This window comes from Bos taurus, chromosome 12, assembly GCF_002263795.3.
Source record: "Bos taurus isolate L1 Dominette 01449 registration number 42190680 breed Hereford chromosome 12, ARS-UCD2.0, whole genome shotgun sequence".
Taxonomy (NCBI): domain Eukaryota; kingdom Metazoa; phylum Chordata; class Mammalia; order Artiodactyla; family Bovidae; genus Bos; species Bos taurus.
The window spans coordinates 23,522,298-23,540,861 of NC_037339.1; the positions used below are offsets into that span (position 1 = coordinate 23,522,298).

Genomic DNA, 18,564 nt, shown 5'->3' on the forward strand with positions numbered 1-18,564 from the left:
AACTGACCACTCAGATCTCAGTGATTTTGGGACCAGTTAATGCATCTTAATTCTGAATATTCTCAACAACCATATTTCAAGATTATTTTAGTATGAAATTAAGGACAAAACTCTATTAGAAATATAACTACAGAATTTCTGCTTGCTAGTAGACAGCATTATTCAAATAGGTGATCTGTGTTCAGACTAATTTCTTAAATTTCACGTCTTCATGATCTAGTAAAACTGTTAAAAAAATAAATTTATTCTGAATGTCACTTTAATTCAAAATGACTAGACAAAGTCAATTCAAAATGACAGACACATAGCAGCATGATGAAATTGCTGGTTGTCTGCCAATTTTCCCAAATGTTCATTGTTATCTCAATAGGGAAGCCTTCTGTCTCTTCATCCAAGCAGAATCAATTACTTCGTTTGCTATGTCCCCTCAGAAATGTGCATTTTGAATTACGTAGACTCCAGATGTCTGTCACCCATATCCATACAATGTTTGTTGTTTCGTGTCTGTTCTCAAAAACCTCAGTTGTACCTAGGTTGTAAAAGATGGAAATGAATCAATTTCTTTTTCTCATTATTTATGTCTTCTCTCTTAGACCTTTGAATCTGTTTTTCTCTCTGCTTGAAACATTCTTACCTCAGAGAACCAAATTGCTGCTCTCTAATATCCTTCAGCCTTTGCCCAAATATTACTTTACCAGTGAGACCTTCTCTGATGATCCTATTTTAAACTTTAAACTCTGTGCTCACTTTGGCAGCACATATACCAAAACTGGAATGATACAGAGAAGATTAGCATGGCCCCTGCGCAAGGATGATACGCAAATTTGTGAAGCGTTCCATATTTTTAAGAAAGCTGTGGAATATATATACATATATATATATATATATATATATACACAATGGAATATTGCTCAGCCATTAAAAAGAATACATTTGAATCAGTTCTAATGAGGTGGGTGAAACTGGAGCCTATTATACAGAGTGAAGTAAGCCAGAAAGAAAAACACCAATATAGTATACTAATGCATATGTATATGGAATTTAGAAAGATGGTAAGAAAAACCCTGTATGCAAGACAGCAAAAGAGACACATGTATAGAACAGTCTTTTGGACTCTGTGGGAGAGGGCAAGGGTGGGATGATTTGGGAGAATGGCGTTGAAACATGTATATTATCATATGTGAAATGAATTGCTAGTCCAGGTTCAATGCATGTTACAGAATGCTTGGGCCTGGTGCACTGGGATGACCCAGAGGGATGGGATGGGGAGGGAGGTGGGAGGGGGGTTCAGGATGGGGAACACGTGTACACCCATGGTGGATTCATGTCAATGTATGGCAAAACCAATACAATATTGTAAAGTAATTAGCCTCCAATTAAAATAAATAAATTTATATTAAAAAAAATAAATAAACTTTAAACTCTTTCTGAAGTGTAATTTTCACAAGGTAAAATCCTGTAAGGAAAAATGAATATTTTTAAAAATGTCATTTAACTCATTAATGAATTAATGAAGGAAGAACTTATAAGATGCTTGCACAAGTTCAAAGGAGACTCCTGACATATGTATAAATGTGTATGTATACAAATATGTCACAGTGCTTCCCTGGTGGCTCAGTGGTAAAAAATCTGCCTGCCAGTACAGGAGATGTGGGTTCAATCCCTGGGTGGGGAAGATCCCCTGGAGAAGGAAATGGCAACCCACTCAGGTATTCTTGCCTAGAAAACCCCATGGACAGAGGAGCTGGTGGTCTACAGTCCAGGGGTTCGCAGAGTTGGACATGACTTAACACGCCCATACATATACATACACACACATGTGTATAGTCAGGAATGCTGAAATGAAGTTGCTAATAGATACAAAGCTGGTAAGTATTCTGTAATGCAGTAAAATGTTTGAGATGATCTTTTAATTTTTTTTTACAGAGTAGAAATCGATTGAAACTCTACCAGACAAAATTTATTTACATCATGATGAATGGTAGTTATACTCATTAATATCATTTTTATACAAGTTAATTTATACCCCTACAGAGAGGTGAAGTAGTCCAGCCCGTAATAATCAATCAAAGGTACACATTCTTTACTTTAAAAGTTTTATAAATTTAAATTTATTTACTCTTGGTTGTGCTGGGTCTTTGTTGCTGCACAGGCTTTTATCTAGTTGCGGTGAGCAGGGACTACTCTTGGTCACGGTGCGCTGGCCTCTCATTGCAATGGCTTCTCTTGTTGCGGAGCACAGGCTCTAGGGCGCGTGGGCTTCAGTAGGCGCAGCTCTGTGGGTTCAATAGTTTCAGCTCCTGGGCTCTAGAGCACAGACTCAGTAGTTGTGGCTCATGGGCGTAGTTGCTTGGTGGCATGTGGAATCTTCTTAGGTCAAGGATCAAACTTGTGTTTCCTGCATTGGCAAGTGGATTCCTCACTCCTGAGCCACCAGGGAAGCCCCACAGGGCATATTCTTATGTGTTTAGGACTTAGGGCTAGAGAGCAAAGGGGAAACCTCAGCCTTCCATATCTTTCTTCCTACCTTCAGCTTCCTTGTGCAGTAATATTAGGCTACTGGCCTGTGGACACCCCAGCCTCAGGGCTGGATGAACACATACCCTTGACCCTGTGGTTGGCTTGTTCAGACAGGAGGTGCATGGCCCGTGAAGGATCAGAACAGGTGCTTCTAAACTTCGAAGCCCAGAGCAGGAACCTAGTTGCCAATGTCTAATGGCTGCAGATGTTTTCTGCCATGAAACTTACCTACTTATTTACTAATACTTGCTCACTGTTATCCTTCACTACTTTGCAAATTCCATGTGGTTAAGAATTTTTATCTGTTTTATTCACAACTGTAATTTTAGCTCCTGGAAAGATGTTTGATAGCAATTTTTTTTTTTAAACTTTGTATTTTGTATCGGGGTCTAGCTGATTAACAATATTGTGACAGTTTCAGGTGAACAGCTAAGGGACTCAGCCATACATATACATGTATCCATTCTCCGCCAAACTCCCCTCCGATCCAGGCTGCCACATGACATTGAGCAGGGTTCCCTGTGCTATACAGTAAGCCCTTGTTGATTATCCATTTTAAATATAGCAGTGCATTAATAAATATGGTTGAATGAATCCTTGTCCTCAACACAAGTATTGTACTTGTTTTGTAAGATATATTTGTAAATATATCTTTCAGGAAAGAATGATGGTTTGAACAATAGTGGAATAAAAAATTAATTTCTGAAGTACAAACATTTTAAAAAATTTAATAACAATATGTAATATAACGGTGCATTATAGATTTTAAAACAGCTTATTGATACATAGTTCATATACTGTACGGCTTGCTCATGTAAAGTATAAAGTGTAATCGCTTTTAGTTAAATCACAGTATGTGCAACCATCATTACAATCAATTTTAGAGCAACATAAAAACTTTAACAGATTTTAAAAAACTGAAATATGGCCTTGCAATAGTTATGCCTCCGAATATATGGATAAAATAAGTGCCATTTTGTAGAATAAATTTTGTGTGCCTGTATAATTATATCTAAAGGATTAAAGTTTGCAACTTACATTTTTCATAGAGTTTCTGAACAATGAAAATTGCATGAAAAAATTCAAAGCTTCAAAGGATCTAATTTGAGGTATTCTATAGTCCATTGTGTCTTCACAGGTTTTAAGCCAAAAATTCCTATTTGTCTACTTCAGATGCTGTTTCAAGGGCTAAAGATGATGTCAAAGAGCTATTACTTTAAATAATCTTAAAAATTTTGTGACTCTTTAAACCAAACCAAGCAAAAAATTAAAAGTATCCTTAACAAATTCTATGGACTTTTAAAAATGAACATGGGAAATGTAGACTATTGAGGCTAAAACTTTTTATAATGTTCAACCAACATCTTTATTTTCTGAAACTGCTTTCACATTCCTTAATTATCTCAAGACCCTCCCCCATTGAAAGGGAGGCATTCATTCTTTCAAAAAGTCCCTAACACAAAGAAATTGCTTTGAGGTTTAAAATAAGTACAGCTTGTTGAGTTCTTAGGAAAATCATAGCCTAAAAGTAAGTACTTTTGAGTTGTAAAAATCAGACTTAGTTGAAGGAAGAACAGTTTTTCCTGTAAATCCTGAAAGCCACAGGATCCTGGAAATCTGAAGCATATTTTCACAAAGAATTAGTTACAAGGGATAAAGGATGGTGGTGGTGGTTTAGTCGCTCAGTTGTGTCCAACTCTTGTGACCCCATGGACTGTAGCCCGTCAGATTCCTCTGTCCCTGGGGTTTCTCAGGCAAAAATTCTAGAGTGGGTTGCTATTTCTTTCTCCAGGGGATCTTCCTGACCAGGGATCAAACCCATGTCTTGCGTCTCCTGCATTGGCAGGTGGATTCTTTACCACTGAGCCACCAGGGATGCCTAGAGGCTTTCTAAAAAGGCAGCTGAGAGCTGTAGGACTAAGTGACTTGAGAGAGGAAGTAGAGTTGAGAATTTGAATATTTTGTCTTAGATTTGAAGGCCCAGGAAGTAGGACTAAGTTTTTCATCAAGGAAGTCACCTTGTCTACTCTTTAAATTGTATAATAAACACACTGAGACAGGTTCAGATGAGTTAAGAACATCAAACTCAATGCTACTCTTTTGTGAATGCTACCAAGGAAGTGTGCAAACCTTTCAGTTCCCTGACATCCCCTGGAACACTGAGCAAGCACACCAAAGGCACTGAGACCCAGGTAGGAGAGAGGGTGTCCATGTCCATGTTGGTGAGTCTGGGGCCAGCCCACCAGGCATTATGTTCTCCATGGGGGTGGAGGGGAGAGCAACTGAGTAGCTGCTTTCCTGAGTGGAGGATTTGAGTACAGAATGCAGAAGCATTCAACATCAGTATATTGGAAGAGACTGCTGGGAAGGGGACCCCATCATGAAGGGAATGGCAGGCTCCATGCTCATGAGTGTGAGATACCAGCCCAATGCTCATAAGACCCACAGGGATGCCAGACCTCAGAGGTGCAAGTTCAGGGAGTTAAAAGAAATCTGTTCAAAATCTGGTTATGCTACGAATTTCTGTCTGATGATGAGTTCATTGTTTAAGTTCTATGAACATCTCTTTTAGTTTTAAAAAGTGAGCCTAAAATACCTTCTTACAAGGTGGTTTGGAGGATTAAAAATAAGGTGTGTGTGTGTGCATGCATGTGTGTGTGTGAATGTGAGTGAGTGTCTAAAAATGTGCAAGACACATCATAACTCCCCAAAGCTCCTTAAAGAGTCAAGTCTAGAATCCTGGGTTGCTTCAACCACACCTCTGCAAAGAAAGGCAAATAATGATTTAAAACACTTAAGCAAATTGGCCATCTAGTCCATTCTTTACCACAGATGCTAAAAGTGGTAATATATTAATGAAGGTGAAAGTGTTAGTCACTCAGTTGTGTCCGACTCTCTGCTACCCCATGGACGTAGCTTGGCAGGCTCCTCTGTCCATGGGACTCTCCAGGCAAGAATACTAGAGTGGGTAGCTGTTCCCTCCTCCAGGGGATCTTCCTGACCCAGGGATCAAACCCGGGTCTCCTGGATTCTTTACTGTCTGAACCACCAGGGAAATCTACTCCTTTCCTTTTCCCTCTGTCTCTGATGAGAGTGATCATGAAATCTACAGAGCCCATAATTTAGAGAATGCTTAGGTCTTGGACATCATACAAATGGGCAATTCAGCTTTGAAATGGTTGTCTGTAAGAAAATCAAAGCATTACTTTTCACTAAAAACCATACAAGCCAAAAGAAGTGTAATAAAAGTTCAAGAGCCCTTATTAATGCATGAAGTTACTCATCAGGTCATCAACAACAGTCTCTACCTAACAGATGGGGGAGCTGGAGTGGACCATCACGTGGCTGTGAGATTAAGTGGAGGAAAAGTTACCTAAGTTACCTTTTGTGACTTCTCTTATTGTTTCAAATACAAGTTGGAGCAAAGCTTTTTTGACAGTATGATCTGAAACATGGTGTACCCAAGAAGAACCACAAATGTGTCACCTGGGTCCCTAAGCCTGAATAACATAAGACTCTCCTCCAAACGAAATTACAATGGTAATTAGCAAATATAAGCCGGATGTCCTTGGAAACAGAGATGCAGAGAGTAGGCTTTTCAACAATCCATGAAAGTGTATAATAATTAAGAATTAGAGAGGAGGAGTCATTCAATTACAATTAATCTAACTTTTTTTTCCCTCATCTTCTTCCTTCTTTGAAACCTGCACTAACAACATCCCTACTTCATCCATAAAATATTTCTGTGCAACTCCACCTAATTTTAACCCTGGCTTTATTTAAGATTCTTTATCATTTATGTACATAGTTTTGTTTTTTTTTTTAACTATTCTCTAATGAAGCCTGCTCTGTGAATATGTTGCTTGGTAAATATGCCCCTTAGTTATTTTGTGTATGCATTTCTTATCCTTTCTCTTTGATCATGATCTTCATGAAGAAAGGAACAGTGCTTTCCTTTCCTCACTTTTTATTCGTTTGTTTTGTATTTATCTTTTTAATTTATTTTGGTTTGTATTTAAATCTAGTAGACATTTAATGCAGAGTACCATCCAAAATGTATTTAAGGCAGAAATATATTTTGAGAACTTCTATAATGAAAGTCATTCATATTTGTTGTTGTTGTTCAATTGCTAAGTTGTGTCCAACTCTTTGCCACCCCGTGGACTGCAGCACACCAGGCTTCCCTGTCCTCCACTATCTCCTGGAATTTGCTCAAGTTCATGTCCACTGAGTCCGTGACGCTATCTAACCATCTCATCCCCTGATGCTCTCTTCTCCTTTGGCCTTCAGTCTTTCCCAGCATCAGGTTCTTTTCCAAAGAGTCAATTCACATTTATTGAGTGCTAAAGAGAGGTTAGGAGAAGGCGATGGCACCCTACTCCAGTACTCTTGCCTGGAAAATCCCATGGAAGGAGGAGTCTGGTAGGCTGCGGTCCATGGGGTCGCTAAGAATCGGACACGACTGAGTGACTTCACTTTCACTTTTCACTTTCATGCGTTGGAGAAGGAAATGGCAACCCACTCCAGTGTTCTTGCCTGGAGAATCCCAGGGATGGGGGAGCCTGGTGGGCTGCCGTCTATGGGGTCACACAGAGTCGGACATGACTGAAGTGACTTAGCAGCAGCAGCAAAGAGAGGTTGGTTCTCTGTCAGCTTTAGTTTAACAATCATTTTAAAGAAACTTTAAAAAGTAATATGGAATTATTGAAAACATTTTCAAGTATTATGGAAGAGCAAAAAGTTAAACTTATTCTTAATAACACCCCATTACTTAGTAGTTTAGTGTATATTCAGATTTTTTCTCCTTTTTTTCTTTCCTTCCTCACTCCCCCTTTCTTTGCTTTCTTTCTCTCTTTCTTTCTTTTCTCCCTCTCTCTCTCCCTCCTTCCTCCTTCCTCTCTACTCTTTTTTCTTTCTTTATCCTCAGTATAATCACAACCTTTATTTTTATTGTGGTAACATATACACAGCATAAAATCTGCCATCACGGCTATTTTTAGGTGTACAAGTCAGTGGTATTAATTACATTTACAATGTTGTGCAACCATGAATACTCTCCGTTTCCTATTTTTTCCCCTTAATTAAATACTATTCACACTGCTGCTTGCTTTTTCACTTGCTCTGTAAAATCTCATTGGATGAAGCTTCATCTCCAAGTACTCTTTCAGTTGTTTAATAAAAAATTGGCAAGATGGCAGGGGAGTTTGGGGGAGAATGGATGCATGCATATTTATGGCTGAGTCCCTTTCCTGTTCACCTGAAACTATCGTAATATTGTTAATCAGCTATCAGATCAGATCAGATCAGTCGCTCAGTCGTGTCCGACTCTTTGCGACCCCATGAATTGCAGCATGCCAGGCCTCCCTGTCCATCACCAACTCCCGGAGTTCACTCAGACTCATGTCCATCGAGTCAGTGATGCCATCCAGTCATCTCATCCTCTGTCGTCCCCATTTCCTCCTGCCCCCAATCCCTCCCAGCATCAGAGTCTTTTCCAAAAGTTTAAATTAATAAAAAAAAAATTTGACAAAACTGGGAAAAAGATTTTATTTCTAACAATTTGTCTATTTAACATGTCCCTAGGATCCTTGAAGATGAGTGAAAAACCTGCGGGAATTATCTTTTTTCAGAGTGTAAAAAGAAATATTTTATATTTAAGTAATAACTCATTCCAGTTTTTATGCTTGGAACACGTTATTCAGAAGCTCTTTATCACTTTTATGAGAACTCTGTTTTCCTACAATAAGTAAATCACAGAATCTTTAGTTGCAAATGATCCCAATGGTCATAACCAACTCATTTAGGATCAGAATCCACTTTACAGAACCAGCCACTAGGTCACTGTGGTATTTAATCTTCTCTACTGATAGGGACTATATTACTGCACAACCTTCCAAGGGAGCCCTTTCTTTTCCTGAGGTATCAAAAAAATTACTTCTTGTTTTTTTTCTCTCCCTACCTGGAACTTTTACCCATTGGGTATATTTTAAATCTTAGTGTCTTATTAGGCAAATACAACCCTCCTTTTCAAGTGATACTTGAATATAATCATCAACTCCCTCCTGAATATTCAATTTTACAAAGATAATCACCCCAATTACTTCAACAGTTCTTGATAGCCTGTGGTCTCATGTTCTTCACCAACCTGGTGATTTTCTCTGAGTTGTATTTCCATTGAATCATTTTCTCCTTAAACTACCATGCTTGGAACTGAAGATAATAGTTCTGATAAATTCTAAATGCTTTCAGGTAGAGCAAAAATTTCTTTTATATGTTTTACTTCAAACTCCTAATTCATTACAGAATAATTTTATGGTAGAGATTTAAGATTCAGATTAAATTCGCTACTAACACAATATGGGTACCTCTTTTAATCATTTATTTCAGACTTGACTTTGTGACAATGGAGTCTTTCTAGTTTAGAAAGAACCAAAAATTCATGTAACATGATCACACTGAGATATAGTTAAAGTCGAAACACATACCTCACAATCTTGCTCTCTTATGTAAAACCACCAGCTTTTCTTACAACATCAAAGGAGACACTGAAACGTGAGGCACAGATATTAAGCTGCCAAATGTTTTGATGGGTTGCTTGTCATTTCTATAACTTCACTGGAAGGAGTAATGTGGGAGTGTGAGAATTCATACTCCAGAGCTGGTCTTTTAGCAACATATAGCAGACGTGGAGAGGAGGACTAGTTCTGATAATGTAAGTGAGAATTCTAGTGTTAATGCCTTTCTCTTATCCATCTTGAAGTATCACTACTTTCAACGTGAAGTCAGTAAAAAAGCACTTGTAATAATTGGGCCAAAGTCCTTATGAACTAGAGGTATGTCTTCCCAGGTGGCACAGTGGTAAAGAATCTGCCTGTGATGCAGGAGATGAAAGAGACATTGGTTCAAGCTGTGGATTGGGAAGATTCCCTGGAGGAGGAAGTGGCAACCCATTCCAGTATTCTTGCCTGCAAAATTCCATGGACAGAGGAGCCTGTGGGCTATCATCCTTGGGGTTGCAGAGTTGGACACAACTGAGCATGCACACACATCTAAAATTTATTACCATAGGCTTCAGTGTCTTTACTATCTCATGTCCAACCTGGATTATGGATGTTTGTCTTTCCTTCCACTTTTTAGTAATATGCAAATATTCAGTAATATGTAAATATTTAGTAAAATGTAAATATTAGTAATAAGCAATTATTCAGGGTTTCCCAGGTGGCTCAGTGGTAAAGAATCCATCTGCCAATGCAGAAGACGCAGGTTTGATCCCTGGGTCGGGAAGATCCCCTGGAGAAGGAAATGGCAACCCACTCCAGTATTCTTGGCTGGAGAATCCCGTGGACAGAGGAGCCTGGCGGGCTGCAGTCCGTGGGGTCACAAAGGGTCGGACACGACTGAGCGACCGAACGGCAGTGACAACAACAAGGTGTTGACTAGGACATTGGAGAGGTCTCATGTGGGGAGCCAGCAATTCGTTATGATAAATTATTAACAAATAGCTAAACTCAGAATGAGACAATGTGAATAGAAAGCAAAGAGAAAGAACTGTCTGGGTTTCTGGTCCAACTGAATATAAAGGAGAAGGAATGAGAGATTTTGAAGTTCTTGGCTTGATGGAAGGGGAGACGGTACCATTAATGAGATAGGATGCAAGGTCCTAGGAGAGATTTGAGGAAGTAGATGGACATTCCCTTGAGTGCAGGCATTGAATGTTATGCATTGTTCTGTCATCAACACAGCCCAATACCTGGCATATAGTCAGGACTTTGACGTTTCATTTGAAGAAATCAGTGAGTAAGTGCACGAGACAAGGGGATTTAGGTGTACAGTTTGGAACGTGATGAGTTGGCGATTTCATCCACGTGAAAACATCTCTGCTCTTAACTTCCCCACACTCCCATGATATATATTTTAATATCTTCCTCAAGCATTTATCCTAGCTATCTCAGCTGTATAGCTATTTAGAAGCAGGCCAAATTTCTTTTTACAAGACTATAAATACTTGGAGTCAGAGTCCATATCTCACTTAACAGCTATGCACACTATCATGCTTCATAAATATAGGACTAGAAAATACTTGAAAGGTAGAGAGAGACATCATGTCTTCGATTGCACCATATGTTCCTTAAACCTGACAGTGCTTTAATAATAGCTGATGATTTAGCTGGAGTGCTTCACAGTGACCTCCCCCGTTTATTAAGCTGTCCTGTACTTTTTTGTTAAAGTGGAGTGAAGTAGGTTTACAAAAAGACAGTCTGCTAAATACGGTTAGTTCATAATAGAAATTAATGCCCGATGTGCCCTCCTAAAATATCTAAGGTCGTTTGTGAAGTTTCTTATGTTTTCAAAAGCAAGTCTCCTTTAAAGTCTGCTCTTAATTTAGGAGCCCTCAGAAAGGATATCAGTGCAAAACTAAGTGAATTGCGTTTGAATCCCATGTTATGGGATTATCTATGGAGCTGACCTCCTCCTGACACCTTCAGAGAAGCTGGTAGAGCTGGATTCTGTAAAACAAGGTGACTTTGATAAAGGCCATGCCTCCCTCCAATCCTTAAAAAATCGGCCTGAGGAAAGAAATCACCTAGAAATACGATGACAAAAAGCCTTGCTCGTAAATCCAGCAGGCATTTTGACACTAGTGAAAAATCCATGCTGGTGATTACTGTCCTCAGATTCTGAAAACAAAGAGACTTATTCAATTAGAGGTTAAATTTACTATTATTTGCAAAGAATATATATGATGTCAGTTTAAAATCAGTCAAGTTTTGTTTCTTTGTTACAATTTAGATTTCTCAAATAATTTTGAATTAGCAACCTTCACAGTTCAGATTGCTGTAGTCATCTATAAATTAGTAGACATCAATTGTATCAGCACAGTGAAAACACAGCAACATGTTGATGGGACGTGTGATGATGTGAAATATTTTAGGGTAATCTTGGCTTTTGCCAATGGCTGGGTGCCTTTGCTGTCCACCTGAAGCTATCACAATGTTGTTAATCAGATACATGTTGTGCTGCGCTTAGTCGCTCAGTTGTGTCCAACTCTTTGTGACCCATGGACTGTACCCTGCCAGGCTCCTCTGTCCATGGGGATTCTCCAGGCAAGGATACTGGAGTGGGTTGCCATGCCCTCTTCCAGGAGATCTTTCCAACCCAGGGATCGAATCCAAAACTCCCACATTGTAGGGGATTCTGTACTGCCAGGACCACCAGGGAAGCCCAAGAATACTGGAGTGAGTGGGTAGCCTATCCCTTCTCCAGGGGGTCTTCCCGACCCAGGAATTGAACCAGGGTCTCTTGCATTGCAGGTGGATTTTTTACCAAATGAGTTACCAGGGAAGCCCATTATTCAGCTATACTACAAAACAAAAAAAAAAAAAGAAGTTGGCAGTCCTGTGGGGAAAGAAAGTGAAAGTGTTAGTTGCTTACTCTGTCCAACTCTTTACAACCCCATGGACTATAATCCACCTGGCCCCTCTGTCCATGGAATTCTCCAGGCAAGAATATTGGAGTGGGTTGCCATTCCCTTCTCCAGGGGATCTTCCCAACCCAGGGAATGAACCCGGGTCTCTTGCATCGCAGGCAGATTCTTTACCATGTGAGCCACCAGAGGCAGTTTCAGTACAGTGTGATTAGCTCTATGGCAGGATGAGAAAGAGTTTTAGAGAAGGTGGTATACCTCTCCATGGGTAGGCATCATCAGACAAAAGTGGAAAGGGAAGGTGTTGGGGAGAAAGCAAAGCAAAGCTGAGTGTGTTACGATGAAGAGGCAGGAGCCTCTGGGAAGAAGACAAAGGTTTGCCATGTTAGTAACTTTGGACTTTAACCTGAAGGCAAAGGGCAGAGAGAATGACAAACCCACCAAGAATCTGAGAAGGTAATAAAACTAGGGGCACAAGGTGTCTCTGAAGTCAAGAGATAGAGTGTGGCCAAGAGTGCCAAACATTTGTGAAAGGTGATGTAAGATAAAGACTATCAGGTGTCCATTGCGTATAGTAACAGAGAGATTGCTGGTAACCTTGGTGAGCAATGCTTTATAGAGTGATGGGAAGGCAAGCTGGTTTGCAAGAAGTGGAGGCGTGTTGGGACTTCCCTGGAGGTCCTGTAGTTAAGACTCTGTGTTTCCAGTGAAGGGAATGAGAGTTTGATCCCTGGTCAGGGAACTAAGATCCCATATGTTCATGGCCAAAAAACAAACAAGAAGTTCAGGAGTGAATGGGAGGTGAAGAAGTAGATGAAAAAAAGAAGGCAATAGCTAAAAAGGAAGGTGCAGTCAGGTGGGTTTTTGTTGTTGTTGTTTCTTTGCTCAGTTTGTTTTTAACTTAGAAATATTTGAGATGTTTCTGTGCAGCTTACATGGAGCCAATGGCAAGGGAAAGGCTGGGATAAAGAAGAGCAGCCTGGAAGGAATGAAGAAACCAAGTATAGACGGAAAGATGGAAGCATCTTCAGCAGTGTGGGAACCCCTTCTGATACAGAGAAGCCAGAAAAGAGGGGTAGGGGTGCCACGTACTTCGTAGATGACACGACAAGAAGCTGAAGACTTACCTCTCTAATGGACCCCATTTTCTTTGCAAAGTGGGAGTTGAGACCCTGAGTTTAGGATCTGACCAACTAGAGGTGTTCAGTAAATATTTTATAATGAAGAAATAAGTAAATGAAAAATAAACATGGGAAAGATGTTTGGGTAGGAAATTTTAGCAAAGGTACAGAAGATTGTGGAAGAAACGCTCTGGAGTAAAGGGGAATTTCTTAGGATAGGAGAGGATGGTAGCTGAAGGCTCAGTTAAGACAGCTTCCCCGTGAGTCAGCAGACAAACTGTTCTGAGAGAAGTTTGCGTGATTGTTTCTCAGTTGTTCCCAGCAGCCTTGGGATTCGGGTTTCACAGGCATCAACCATTCTGGGCGATAACACTAACTAGTTTAGAACGATGGTCTGAGGGCATTTGAAGTTGAATGGAGGTGAATATCCTTGGAGTTCAAGGAGCTGGTTTTCTGAGAGATCGTATGTGTTGTCAATGATGATGCTATTGGTCAGGATGATGACGGAACATGGGTGGAAAGACAGCCAATCCAGCAGCAGGTACTGTAGTCTTTGATGAAGGGCAGTATATGGAGAGTGTGAGATGGCAGTGAGGAGACTGATGGGGAATCGCTAGCAAATTATGAACATTTGTAGTTTACCTTTATAATCCAAAAGTCTAAAAATTCAAATCTTGGTACATATCAGAAAATAAATACTCACATATACCTGGCATACAGCTAGCAAACATTTCCAGAAATTTAAGTCTTTTACGCAAATTTGTTCTCTAGTTGCTATTGCTCATTGACCTGAAAAATTAGAATTAAGAAAAAACAATCAGTGCAAGTCTAATGAAATATTTGTTTTCTGCAAAAAGCCAGGGTGAAATAGCTTTATTTGGAGATATGGTGGAGTTGTAGGACATTATACACATATATGGGTGAAGTATAATGAAAAAGACCCTGATGCTGGAAAAGATTGAGGGCAGGAGGAGAAGAAGGCAACAGAGGATGAGACGGTTGGATGGCATCACTGACTTGATGGACATGAGTTTGAGCCAACTCCAGGAGATAATGAAGGACAGGGAAGGCTGGCATGCTGCAGTCCATGGTGTTGCAAAGAGTCAGACATGACTGAGTGACAGAACAACAATGAATATTGAGGATACATTTGCACCCATTGCTGCTGGTGAGAACTTCTCTCCAAGGAAACAACTGTTCAATAAGCCCAGTGTTTTCTCTTTGACCTGTTTCTGAATCTACTCTGAAGAATGGTTGATTTCCTTATGTTTGGAAATGGTTCCTAGCACAAGAAAGTGTGCAATTTCCAAACAATGAGTCCAAAGTTCACTTGTACTTGGTTGGCATTTTTGAAGATTAGAAACAAAATCTTGAGAGGCATGCAATGAAGTTGGTACATTTTCTGAAAGCTTTAGAAAGCATAAGGGAGAAGGAGATGGAGAATAGAGAAAGACGGTTAGAGTAAGGAAAAGGGGGCTTATAAGACCTAGAAAGCTTGAGACCAGGAATAAACCAGAGATGTTTGCTTTAGTGGGAAGGAAATTTGATTACTAAGTTAAAATCTTAGTTGTGATACTTCTCACCTGTGAGAACTTGAAAAAGTTTTATAACTTTTCTCTGATCCTCAGTTTCCTCATCTGTGAAGTGGGCATAATAACATGAAATGAATAAGCTGATGGTGAAGGTAAAAGCAGGAGCCTTTAGGTAAAGGGCCCACCACAGAGCCTGACAGATTGGCAGTGCTCACCAGGGGTTTTCTCCCCTCTAGGAATATTCTTTTTTTTTAGAAAATTTTTTTTTATTGAAGTATGGTTGATTTACAACGTTGTGTTAGTTTCAAGTGTGCAGCAAAGTAAATCAGTTACATATACAATATATATGTATGTATATATAGATACAGACTCTGTTTTAGATTCTTTCCCCATATAGGTCATTACAGATCATTGAGTAGAGTTCCCTGTGCTATATAGTAGGTTCTTATTAGTTCTGTTTTATGTAGAGTACTGTGTATATGTCAACTTGTAGGAACATGGATAGACCTAGAGATTGTTATACTTAGTGAAATAAGTCAGAGAAAGACACATATCATATGAGATTGCTTAGCTGTGGAATCTAAAAAAAAAGGGTACAAATGAATTCATCTACAAAAATAGAGTCACAGATGTAGAAAACAAACTTATGGTTACTGGGGGTAAGGAGGTGGTGGGGATAAATCGGGAGACGGATTGACGTATAGACACTACTCTAGGAATGTTTTAAGTTCATTGAAAGACTACTACCTTTTCACTGACAGCTAGGTAGCTATTACATTTTTAAACCAGGTTCTGATTTTTGTTCAACGTGATCAATTTCCTATTAGGAAAGACCATTGATGATTATGGCATCAGGTATAGCAACCCGGGTGCTTCCTATTTTTGGATGCTGTGTAGACAGCGGCAGTGGCCCCAGTTAGCCGCAGGAGGGCTCCTGTACTGATAAAGCAGTGGAGCCCAACCCTGACCCAGAGGGCTCTGCTTTCTCATCCCGCCAGGACCTTGATCAGTCGGTGCACATTCCTGCCCAATCTCGCTGGAGATTTGAATTACACATTGCTAGCTAAACCTGACGCTTGGCCAAAGAGGTACTTAGTGGCACTTATGAAAGAATGAACGATCAAATGACACAGCCTCGCCAAAGCATCATTATCTTTCTGTTGAGTGATATTTTAAGCCTTGCAGTGCTTCTGGATCCTTTGAAGAGCTCAGTCTCTACGTTGGACTAGCTTAGGATGACCATGTTTGAAGATGACGAATAGTGGCTGGAAAGTGTGAGGTTGCTGTACACGCTGCCTTCCGACAGTGGGGGAAGAGGGTTTACTCTGAAGTTGGACTAAGTGCTCATGTTTGATAGCAAGCCTCTGCACATGGGGGTTCCAGGAAAATCCTAACTCAGCCTCCATTTCTTAATATGTCCCTGAATCATTTATACTTTTATGCTTTGTCATATTTATTTTATATGGAGGAAAACAATGAACGTGTTTATCTTTGAAACCTCATAGAGAGGAAAAATAATTAGGTATTTGATATCACTTGTATTTCTCTATGGAGAAGGCAATGGCACCCCACTCCAGTACTCTTGCCTGGAAAATCCTGTGGATGGAGGAGCCTGGTAGGCTGTAGTCCATGGGGTCACTAGGAGTTGGATACGACTGAGCAACTTCACTTTCACTTTTCACTTTCATGCCTTGGAGGAGGAAATGGCAACCCACTCCAGTGTTCTTGCCTGGAGAATCCCAGGGGCAGGGGCGCCTGGTGGGCTGCCGTCTCTGGGGTCGCACAGAGTCGGACACGACTGAAGCGACTTAGCAGCAGCAGTATTTCTCTATTTAGACTTTTTAAACTGTTGGAATGCATATCCAAGGACATTCAACTTTAATCATGTTGATAAGTAAATAACATGCTTCAAAATAAAAAAAATTAAAACAAAAAGGGCTCAGCAATTTGTAGTGAATTTAAGACCACTTGTTTACAGGAAATGTTTTCATGTCAGAAACTGGAAAAAGACCCTTCCTAGCTCACATCTTAGAATTTTCTCTTCATTTTGACTTACAGTTTGAAAAAACTTAAGTGCTACCATGTTACAAACACTGTGATAAGTATATAAAATACAAAAATGAACAGATGATAATCTCTTAGCCTCAAGGTTATATTCTGATGGAGAAATAAATACATGCAGGAACAAGTTAAAATTCAAGAAGAAATAGATTGGTTATGGGTTCCCAGGTACTGCAGTGGTAAAGAATTCACCTGCCAATGCAGGAAACACAAGAGATGCAAGTTTGATTCCTGGGTCGGGAAGATCCCTGAAGGAGGAATTGGCAGTTCACTCCAATATTCTTGCCTGAAGAATTCCATGGACAGAAGAGCCAGGTGGGCTACAGTCTGTAGAGCTGTAAAGAGTCAGACATACCTGAGCACATACATAGCATTACAGAGAAGCATAAGAGAAAATTCTGAATTTCACCTGAAGGAACCATGGAAGTCATCCTGGAGGAGGTGACATTTAACAGAAGGATACATGAGGTTATGAGTCAGATGTGGTGGTGAGTAGTGAAGAGAGGGCAACATTCTGGATAGAGAGGAAAAAAAAAAAATCCAGTGTGCACGTGGTTTTGAGAATATCAAGTAGTTAAAAAAGGCTATCATGAAAGTTAATTGTGACTGAGAAATAGAAGGTGAGTGTGAATCTGAGGGTAAGGTTAACATAATTTTCTAAGTCCTTCAATCTTAAATGACTGGTCATTTTTGGTGACCAGCAGAAGGGCTTCTCTGCAGGTAGACATATCCAGGGGGGGAACCTCTTAAGGCAAACGTGTGTTCTTTTTACCACATGTACATGGGCAGCCTCTCCTTTTATTCTAGGAGACGTTGACACAGAGGCTGCTGTACTTTAAATCCTTATGAACACTTTTGTGCTTTCCTTTTTGTGTTTTAGTAATGAATTAACACATTTTCTAGCTAAGAGCTAGTTCTCCACTGCCTCTCCTTAGATATATACTCTTTATCTTGATGATTAGAGAATGTAGAGGATACATCATGGATATTTTTGCGATATTGCTGGTGTAGTTTTACAGTATCAATGCTAAATTAGCATCGTTCTGTTATTTATGGGTGGCTGTAACATGCCTTCTTAACCCGTTCAACTGCAAAGTAAACCAATAAATAAATAAATAAATAAAGGGATTAACCTTTACTTAATATTTACAGGCTACCCAAAAATTGCTAACAGTTTTATATGTAGTATCTCATTCAAGCCTTACTATTATCTGATAGGACTCTATATTATAATTATGTAATGTACTTTCCGCATTAGACTGACATCATTGAAAGCATCATGTTTATCTATGTGTTTTCAGTATTTTTCACGAGGTATAGCAAATAACAGGCATTCATAAATATTCATTTAATGTAGAAATACGGTGAATCTCCCTTGCCCTCATTCAGTCGAAAGTAATAAACACTAGCTTCTCTCAATTTCCTTGAGAAATTGCCCCTTGGTTGGCAACGTGCAAACACTGGTGAATCATCTGCTCTGCCGCTGCTCCCGGACCTCATCTCATCCATGTCTCCCCAACGCTCACTGGACTCCGGATACACACCTGTTTCTCAAATAAGCCAAGTCCCTTTCTCAGACCTTTCTCAGAACCTTGGCCATTGGTCTTTCTCCTGCTTGTGATACTCTTCCCCCAGGTGTCCCACAGGTTGCTCTTAAGTTCGATCCAGCTATTGCCCAAAGCATCAGAGTATAAGCCAGGAGCACCACCTCCCTACCCTTCCTCCATCCAGCACTCCTGGAGTCCTGCTCTATTTAATTCTTTCTCTGAAGCATTAAATACATCTTTAAAAAGATCAATCTATAGTCCATGTCCTTCCACCAGGTGTAAATGCTATGATGTCTGGCTTAGGACAGTGCTTCACAAACAGTTGTTAAGAAAATGGGTGGAAGGATGAATGAAAGATG

The 18,564-nt window shown here is 39.9% G+C and overlaps 1 non-coding gene across 1 annotated transcript; it reads left to right on the forward strand.

Moving 5' to 3' along the window:
• Positions 1–739: 739 nt before the first annotated feature.
• LOC112449153 (U6 spliceosomal RNA) lies at positions 740–846 on the forward strand. The gene has a single exon (XR_003037645.1). It is a non-coding gene; the product is annotated as a U6 spliceosomal RNA (small nuclear RNA).
• Positions 847–18,564: the final 17,718 nt, after the last annotated feature.